Consider the following 9905-nt stretch of genomic DNA (forward strand, 5'->3'; position numbering starts at 1 on the left):
ACTCATTTGTTTCCTTTCTGTTAGAAGTATAATCTTATACTGCCTGTTGTCCCAGTACATTAAAGCAGTTGTTTTTCATATTAGTCCAGAACTCTTGTATAATGGGAGAGAGCATCAGGCTAATGATGAATTTTAGAATGTCTATATTAAGCTATCAATAAATTGATGAAAAATCATAGCACATACTATGGAATTTTGTTTTATGTTTGTTTTTGTGGCATACAGATCAAGTCAGAGTCTAAATAACTTTCTTTGTAACTATTTACAAGAGGTATTTGTTCTCTCTTCCAGCTAAGAGAGAAACCCTGAACTTCATCAGCCTTTCTTGATGGAAGGTAACCTCTTCTTGGTGACTTACTGTGTCAACTTGGCTAGGTTATGGTGTCCTGTTGTTTGGTCAAGCAAGCACTGGACTGATTGTTTCTGTGAGAGTATTTTATAGGTGGATTTACATGATTTGTCAGTTGATTTCATCTATGATTGACAACAATAAAGGAGAGTACTCTTAGCAATGAGGAGGGTTTCTCCATAGAATTAGTTGGTGGACTCAAAGTGAGAACTGAGGATTTCAGAAGTCAGAAAGAAGAATTTCTGACTCTACTTCAGCCAACAAGCTACTTTTGTGGAATTCAACATCACCTTCATTGGTGTTTCCAACTTACATCTTGCCCTGTGAAATTTGGACTTGCCAATCCTCATGGTTGTATGAACCAATTCCTATAAGAAATATTTTAATATATGTATATAAATATAAATTATATATATATATATATATCCTATTGGTTTTTCTGTTTCTCTCGAGACTAATATAGAATCAAAACTAAATCACTATTAAGGTAATTACTGTATGATTTATAAATGATGTAAGATAATCTTCTTTTATACTCACTATCTTGATAACATCTGGTTCCCCACCTAAATGGAGATGTAAAAATTTGGCAGCGTTTGAAACAAATCACTTAAATGATGTGGTATTAGTAGTAAGTTAAATAAACTACCCAGATTCTTTTCCAACCTCTGATTTTAGCAGTATTAAGGAAACTTTTCTTCTGCATCTTGACAACTCAACTGCTTTCCTCGAGTTTATGGAATTATCACTGCCACTGCTGCCACCACAGCCATCATCGGCAGCTTCTTCCTTTTCTTTTAGGAGGATGTTTTCTTGCTATTTCTTTTCAGTTGCTTAGAGTCTTTCTTAAGACAGAAAAGAAGAGTTTTAGTCTTGCTGATTTCTGTTTACAAAAAAGCAATGCCTACACCTGTATTTGCATGCAAAATCAAAAATCAAATATTTATTGGCTTATTGCAGCAGAATCTGGTACAAACTGTCTCCATACTTTAACTCTCAGGTCAAATTTTGCTTAAGAGAAAAATGATGAGTTGGTTTGAATTTTTTCTGTAAATATAAAAATAAGAAAAAATTTCCAATGTCAGTAGAGTAGTATCTTTACTTTTCATGCAATGAGATATCTGGCTGTGAAAAGCAATCATATTACAAGAGAAACTTTCAGTGTTCCCTTTGAAAATTATTTCTCTTTTTTTTGTGATGTATCTTGAAAATTATATTATTACAGAAAATTTTTTCCAAAAAAATAGAGTTCAGTAATTTTTCACCCAGAGGCAATGGTAATGTGTTTGAGAATTGCTCTAAGGGGAAGATGAAGTTCAAATCTTTAGAGCTTATATAAAACTGCATTAGATTTACTAAGAAAGGACTTTTAGCAAGGGCAATTGATGGAGGTTTTTTATTTATTACTATCTTTTCTCTGATGGTATTTTTTTTCTGATTAGTATTCCTCCATTTTGTTGAATGTTCAATGTGCATTCTTATTGGATGCTGTTTTACGTAACATAAAATAAATGATTGTGAAATTCCATGTCCCCTAAATTTATCTCCTTTATTAATTACTATCGTGACATAATCCCACAATTTAATTCAAAATAGTCCAACCATTAAAATTGGGTGGGGTGGGGGGAGGGTGTAGAAAATAGGAGGGATGGCTTTTAGGATAAATCCGTAGTATTTGGAAGAGGAAGGAATTGCCAAGGGAGTAAGAGGTAGAAGGAAATAGTTTCCTTATTTATCTCATCCAGATTACTTTATTGGATTAGCTAATTGTTACTTAGCAAATCATTTGCAGAAAATGAGCCTGAGATGGTAATATATACATATACATGAGCATATGTATTTTTTTTTAAAGCAGATTTATTTGGGGGGAAGTCTTGACATGAAAGGGTCTCCCCATTCTGTGCCTGAAGAGGTTAGGAGGAAGAATGATAAAACCTGGGCAGGGCTGGTAGGAGGAGGGGCGAGGAAGCTAAAAGGACATTGATTGTGTGGGTTAATTTGGTGAATCCAACATCTGGTTGAGAGTGGTAACCACTTCCACTTTTACCACTTTGTATCTATCTTTCCTAAATTTGCAGACTCGCTTGTAGTGAAGAACATCCCTACCCAAAAGAGAGAATGTTAATTATTATTATTATTTCAAGAGTATAGAGCATACCTAGCACATTCTTTCCTGCTATTGTACTGCTTGAAAAAGCCCTGAGTGACCACTGGGCATGGCGCTTGGAAGTCATCTGGGAGGAGGGTGCAGTAGAAGGAATGCCAACATCTGGACTGTTGGTGCGAATGAATCCCTAAAGGACTAGGGGTATTGAAAACAAACATCTGGCTTTGGTAGAATCAGTCTTTCCGTATTATGGTGAGTTGACCCTCATATGTGAAGCTGATGTCAGGAGACAGACAAAGCACATTAGGATAAATAATCTGATGGCAGCACACATAAAATGATGCTCTAGGAATTGTCTTTTAGAATTTATGACATGCTGTCCTGTGTTAAATTTATTTATGAGCTGAACTGTGGACTGCTGGAAAGCAGGCATGGTGTTTTATTAATTTTAGCATTCACATAGTACTTAGTCCCCTGCTTTATTCCTAGAGAGAGTGCAATCAATCCTTTCTGAATTGAATTGAATATATTTTGCTGTCTTTAGAAACTTAGCTCCAAATAACTTATGTTAAGTAAAATAATAATGGCTTTTGGAGCAACCTATTACAATAGAATTCAAATCCAATAACAGGAGGGATATCAATGGGACATATAGAATAGCAACTGGTTGATTCCTCTCCAGAAGATAAAGCAAATAAGATGAAGAGAAAATTCTTTAAAAGGCAAAACAAAACACAACAAAATTCCTTTTCTTCTCTTATTAATGTAAAATGTGTATAATTTTTTGGTGTATGGAGGAAAAGTTTGGCTTTATTCCCAGTTATTCCTTTCAGTCTAAAATAAGGCAAAGAACAAACTTTATACATTATCTAGCAAAACCTCAAAAAAGATTTTTAAAAAACATTTTGTTTTCTTTCAAAGTTCTCCCCACTCCCCAATTTATCATATTAACTTTACATAGGGAGATAATGAATCATACCAATCAACTCAAAACCAAAAAGTATTCTGGCTTTATGAAGATTTTTGGAGAGCAAAGTGATGAAAGGAAAGAATTTTTTTTAAAAAATTGGGGCTGTTATTTAGATTTTGAGTGAAAATAAACAGCTGTATATTTCTTGAACAACAACATATATCCCACAAAAATCATGTTTCATGTTGTAAAAGAGAAACTGAGGCAATTAAAAAAATTGTTAAAAATTTATTAGGGGAATAAATGATTCGACTTAAGCAGCACCAAACCATAAGTAGTAAAAAAGCTCCACCTACGAAGTGGGAAGAGGAAGCTTTTGTAAAGCAAGTGAGGAAATCTTCTTATTGGTAGCTACCACTGCATTGACAAATGGAACGTTTCTGGTGGAAAGCCCCTTCTTAAGGTGTCTATTTCTGGTTGGCTGTTAAGTTTCCATTTTTTTTGTGTGGCAGCCCTTTAAGGTTGGAGTATTGCAGGTGTTTACATCAAAGGTATGGAATAAAATAAAGGAATTTAGCTATATTGATAATGGTTAATAAATGTCATAGTCCTTCAAACTTTAAATTTCATCTATTTAAATATTCAAAATATTTTTCTAAGGTAATTTGGCTCATTGAGTTGGAAAACATAATGGTGAATTGGGTGTGATCTACTTTTCTCCCTTAGAAACACAACTTACTCCTTGGAATGGGTAGATTGAATGTGGCTTTAAGGCTTGAACCAGTCCAAATTTTTGAGGAATAATTTGGAACAAACTTTCCATTTAAACATATAGCACAATTTCTTCAAAAGACACAAAACAAACTGGATGCATCAGGTGAAAAACAGAAGCCAGTCTGCAAAATTTGCTTCTCATATATTCTGTTTGTTTTAGTTAAGAATATTCACCATATTGTTAACCAATAATTTCCCTCAGAGATTATGGCAAAATTTCTCTCTTTCTCTTTTTAATATCCCAATTACAGAATTCATGGCTGGATTTATGAGTGGTGGCAATTAGAAGGAATGCATCTGGCTATTCCTCCTGCAGAATCTGCTATACAACAAAGGAATAATACCAATGACAGAAAAATCCATGTATAGTGCTTACTATGGGCAAGGCATAGATCAAAGTGCTTTTTTTCATTTAATCTTCAACATGGTCTTAAGTGGCAGATGCTAGTATTATCACTTCCATTTTACAGAGAAACAAATGGTCTCAACAGGGAATGTAAGCTATATACCCAAGGATGACAGTGGTAAATTGTACTGCTTGGGTTTGAAAGCAGGATTTTTTGGCTCCAGAAACTTATCTCTTAATCACTACTTTATTCTGCCTCAAAATAGTCAAGAGATGGGATTAGAGGAGAAAGGGATGGCCAATAGAGAGTGACTTTGGGAAGACATTGTCCTTTTTTATAGACTCTGGCTATCGTGCTACCTGTGTAGACTAAATGGCAGTTAAAGCTTTGGAGGAGTGTAAGTTATTTTCTCTGATAGGGTAGAAGAGAACCAGTTAAGATGTTTGATACTGTACGACCTTGAATGAACCACTTAACTTTTGTCTGTCTCCTTCTTTTACTGTCTGATTTGAAAGCCCATTATGGTTGTTTGGAATATCAAATGTGAAAGTGCTTTGAAAAGTAGACTCTACATGCAAGTTGGGAAAATTGAGTTAATATAAAAATGACCAACTAATTAGGATTTTGCTCTTGTAGATCAAGCTTATTTAATTGTTCTTCTCATTTGTAAAAGGAAGAAAATAATATTTAACTAATAGGGTCATGGAGAGTATACACATATAAATATTCCTAGGCACTTTATCCCTTTACCTTCCCATGATTCAAACATTTAATTTCAGTAGCACTATTATAATTTATATTGGGTTTACACATAGATATAATCTGTACTTAATGTCAACCACTTCTTCGTCTTTAAATCATACATTAACCAACTAGTGCCTGGGTTCCTTCTCACTGGATGTATTAGTCAGGGTTCTCTAGAGAAATAGAACCAATAGGAGATATCTATAAATATGAGATTTATAAAGGTATCTCACACAACCATGGGAATGGAAGAGTCCAAAATCCATAGGGCAAGCTGTGAAACTGGCAGCTCTGATGAAGGGTCTCAATGAACTCCACAGGAGAGTCTCCCTGGCTGATGAAAAGATGAAAAAGTCTTCTTCCTTAATAATCTTCAACTGATTGAATTATCACATTTGCAGGAGACGCCCTTAGTTGATCACAGATATAATCAGCCACAGCTGCAGTCATCTGACTGACGCTTTAATGCACCAGCCTTCTGGTGTATTTTATCAACTGGCCACAAAGTATACTTGCAGCAATGATCAGGCCAGTGCTTGCCTGGCCAGACAACTGGCCACATTACCTGGTCAAGTTGACACCTGAACCAAACCATCACACTGGATACTATTATCGCTCTTACCGACATCACCACCATCCTCCTAATTGTCAGATCCTACAAGTATATTTCACAGAAGATCGCACAACTCTTGGCAGTAGAGTTAAGACTATCCCCCTCTATCATAATCCCTGATACACGTATGTAGTATGGGATTCACCCTTTGCTTGGCCATTGTTTATTTCTATGTCTCATTCTTCACACTAAATTCTGAGCTCCTTGAGGGTAGGGGCTATTACTTTTTACTCATCTTTGTAATCCTGACTAAATTCCTGGAACATAGTAGCACTTACTAAACATGGATAGATGAGCTGTGAGTAATAGGAGGTAAATCATATGTCTGTTTCTTATTCATAATAAACTTACCAGTCTTAACTGAATGTCTCCAGGAAAGCATAGCGTACTTGAGCTTGACTAGGCTTTCTGTGTAAGCAGGGTCTTTTTAGGATGAAGCTTAGCTATAGTGAAGTGACGCCAAAATGGAACAGAGACAGTTCAGTACGTAATCAGTTTGAATCAATTGAATTTTGTGTCAAGTGAAAATTATCCTCACCCAAGGAACGTGAACACCTGACTGCATGACTCTCACTCTGTGCATTGATTTATAAGTGTAGCTTACAGAGACCTGTTGCTAGGGGACAGATTTCCCCAGGTTCCTATTGAAGATCCACTCACAAAGAAGCAATGCGGTTTGCGAGAACAGCCAATAAAAAACAGTGCATGGATCCTTGCTCCATTACCAAAAATATAGCATATCATCAAAAATAAGTTTCATTCAGTTGTGTATTCTTCTCATTGAAGGCATAAGTGCACTCTGAAGCTGACAAGTGCTCAGGACAGCATGAGGAGCATCTTTGAAATTTCTTTGATTATTTCTAAATTAATTATTTCATTCATGCAAAGAGTTATTGGAGTCCCTTCTGCGCAGGAAGGGGTGCCCAGTGATGAATGAGGCTCACCCAAAGGAGCTTACATCCTGGTGGCAGTGAATGACTCATATTTTTGTACGTTAGCATCAACCTATTATAGGCTATTTCATCTGGTTCAACTAATACTACTAATACAATGTGGTTTGCATACTGATGGAGGTATCAGAAGGTACCGAGGAGAAAATAGTCTGAAAGAGTGGGTGGTGGTTAAGGAAAGCATCCTGAAGATGTCTGCATTGAGACTTGAAGAATGTGCATGAACAAGCTAAGAAAAGAAAATAGAGGAGAGTAGTCAATAATATGAGAAACAACAAAATGTGTAGGAAACAGCGCATCATGTAATGTTGTAATACAAAGTGTGAGATAGGGAATGATAAAAAGAAAGATCTGGAAAGATTAGGCAGGAGTCAGATCATGGGGTGGGGATGGGGGCTTGTATTCCATGGTAGGCGCCGTCACCACTACTGGGCCCCAAATTGGCATCATTTTGATCTTCTAGGACTGTGACCCACATTTTTCTTTTTCTCCTCCTGAGTGTCCTGGCTGCCTTCCCTTGTCCTTAAAACAACGGTCAAATAGAATTACACTGAAAAATAGCAGAGGAGACTTACATTTGAGCCCTAGGCTAAAATCACTTGTCTTAAATATAACACTTATCCTCAGGGTCTACCATTGTGAATATAGCACTTTTAATGATATTTTGGGAAAAGTATTCTTTGGGATTAAAATATATATTACTTTCATTGTTTTCCTGTGTATTGAAAAAAATCCAAATTTGGACTTGCCTATGCATGTAGATTCCATGAGTATCTATATCTTTTACTTCAATTGCTTCTATAATCTCATATATGATGTACTCAAGGGTCTCCCCTAAAATAAAACATAAGGTAAGACTATTGAGTGATTACATTAATAAATGAAACATGATATAGAGCATATATGTGTATTTATGTTACAAATACACATATAGTAATGGAAATAGGAGATTAAACATTTAGGATTTCATCAAATATTTTACAATAAAAAATTAACAGTTAATGGGAAGTAATCCCATTAACAACAATGCAAATTAAATAAACTAAAGAAGGACTATCACTCTGATACCCTCATGATTACAATCTTGTTTTTGGTTGAGAATTATTCATCATTGTACCTTCAGCACCTGCAGCAGTGCTTCACCCATATTAGGAGCTGAAAAATATTTGTTGTGTGAATTGATGAGATTTATTTTAATCTTTCCTCATTTGTCCCTTCTCTTTGATAGTGTTAGTTCCTAATCTAAAGTATCTCCTACCTTTTGTCATTCACCTTTTGCATTACATTCTACTTTTGTCTTATTAGTTGATTGTGTATTTTGTTAAATAACTCAGCCAATGTGGAAATATCTTAAGAGATACTTATTCTCTGAATTTACTTCTAAGGATAATGTAATCAAAAGAGGAGAAACTTTATTTGAAAACCCATTAAAACAGAAAGGATGAGCCTTACAAATAATCATGCGGAATCAGTCTGACAACCTATGACTTTTCCAGTCTGAAAACTTTTCTTTCTTTATCAGAGTTCATCTCACAGTTTTAGTAGCCAGTAGTGTCTACTTTATGGTACCTATTTATCTGGAAAGATGACCCTCTGTTTATACAGTGCGGTATGTGCTTTGAGTTTTTTTTAGAAGAGGTCGTGACTGCTAAAAAGGATTTTGATAGAAATATTCAGAAAACATAAAGACCAGGACTTTTTTTTTTTAAACTACATATATCTAAAAGTGAACTTTCTATCTTTCATCTAAAGTGATTAGACAGGATTTACTCTTCTTATAAATACAGTTAACTCTGAAGCTGCGAGATTCTTTGTTGTTCATTGTTGTATCTCCCCAGGCCTAGAGAATTTCCTGGGACATAGTAACACACTGAGTAAATATTTATTCAATGAGTTAACAAGTGAGTCAGAAATACAGATGATAGAATTCTCAGGCCAGAAAGACAGAGAGAAAGTCTAGCATTTTGCAAGAGGAGAGAAACTGTTTGGTGATAGATTTTGCTAAAAGTAGAGGGATGATCCATCCTCTGTACTGACTTAATTCTTTGCAATTTTGAACACCGCTAGCTCGAGATGTAGAAATACAGTCTGAGATCTTCTTAAAAGCCTGAACTTTGGGTAGATGTAGTTGGAAATAGCATGAATTGTCTGCAGTCAGTATTGAAAGTTCTCATACAATCAAGTAGCCTGTTTCAGACCAGCATGGGACCAGAACAGGCAGGAACAGAAGAGATTAGCCAAAAATTAGAATCTGCGTGAAGAAGGGAGAGAATTCAAGACAGACCAGTTGGGCACATTTTCCTTCCTTACATTTGATAAAGAATTTCTGATTCTTTAGTGAGTATATTTGAAAACTAATAGTAAAATCTTATTATACACATCTACGTGTTGTTGTAAGCATAGTCATGCAGGAATTCTTGCCGTTTAATAACTACCATCTTCATTTCATAATTTAAGTTCCATTATTGTCATCTAATACTCTCATTGCCTTCATAATTTATAGAAATGATAAGACGTTGAATTTAGGTTTTACATTAGAAAGATAATCTCTAAACAATCGTCTTAACCTCCTCCTCAGAATAGGCGTATGGAATATATGATACCTCTTTCAGCATGATATTTTAAGCCAAAGTGTCGGATGTTAGTTGTTCCATATAGAAAACTCTCAGGCTTGTAATTGATCCATTCAGATACATTTTTTTCTGAGTGTTTATATTAAGATTTGTCATATAACTGGCCAGGGAAAAAATTTGGGTGGTGATAATACTACTATTAGATGTTACCATCTTTGTTAGGCATTATGCTACTCCCTTTATATGGATTAAATAAATTATCTCATTTAATTCGCTCAAAAACTCTGCAATACTAGTAGTAATAATAGCAAAGTATCACAGTGCATAGTATGTGTTACGCATTAGTCAAACTATACTTAAGTATATTAACTCATTCATTTCTCAGAGCATCCCTTTTAATAATGAGGATTATTGTTTTTTCCCATTTCATTGATGGGGAAACTGAAGCACAGAAAACTACTCACTGAAGGATACACAGGTGGTACACAACAGATTCGGATTTAAATCTAAGCTGTCTTGTTTCATATCTTAATCATTC

This window comes from Tamandua tetradactyla, chromosome 7 (assembly GCF_023851605.1).
Source record: "Tamandua tetradactyla isolate mTamTet1 chromosome 7, mTamTet1.pri, whole genome shotgun sequence".
Classification (NCBI taxonomy): domain Eukaryota; kingdom Metazoa; phylum Chordata; class Mammalia; order Pilosa; family Myrmecophagidae; genus Tamandua; species Tamandua tetradactyla.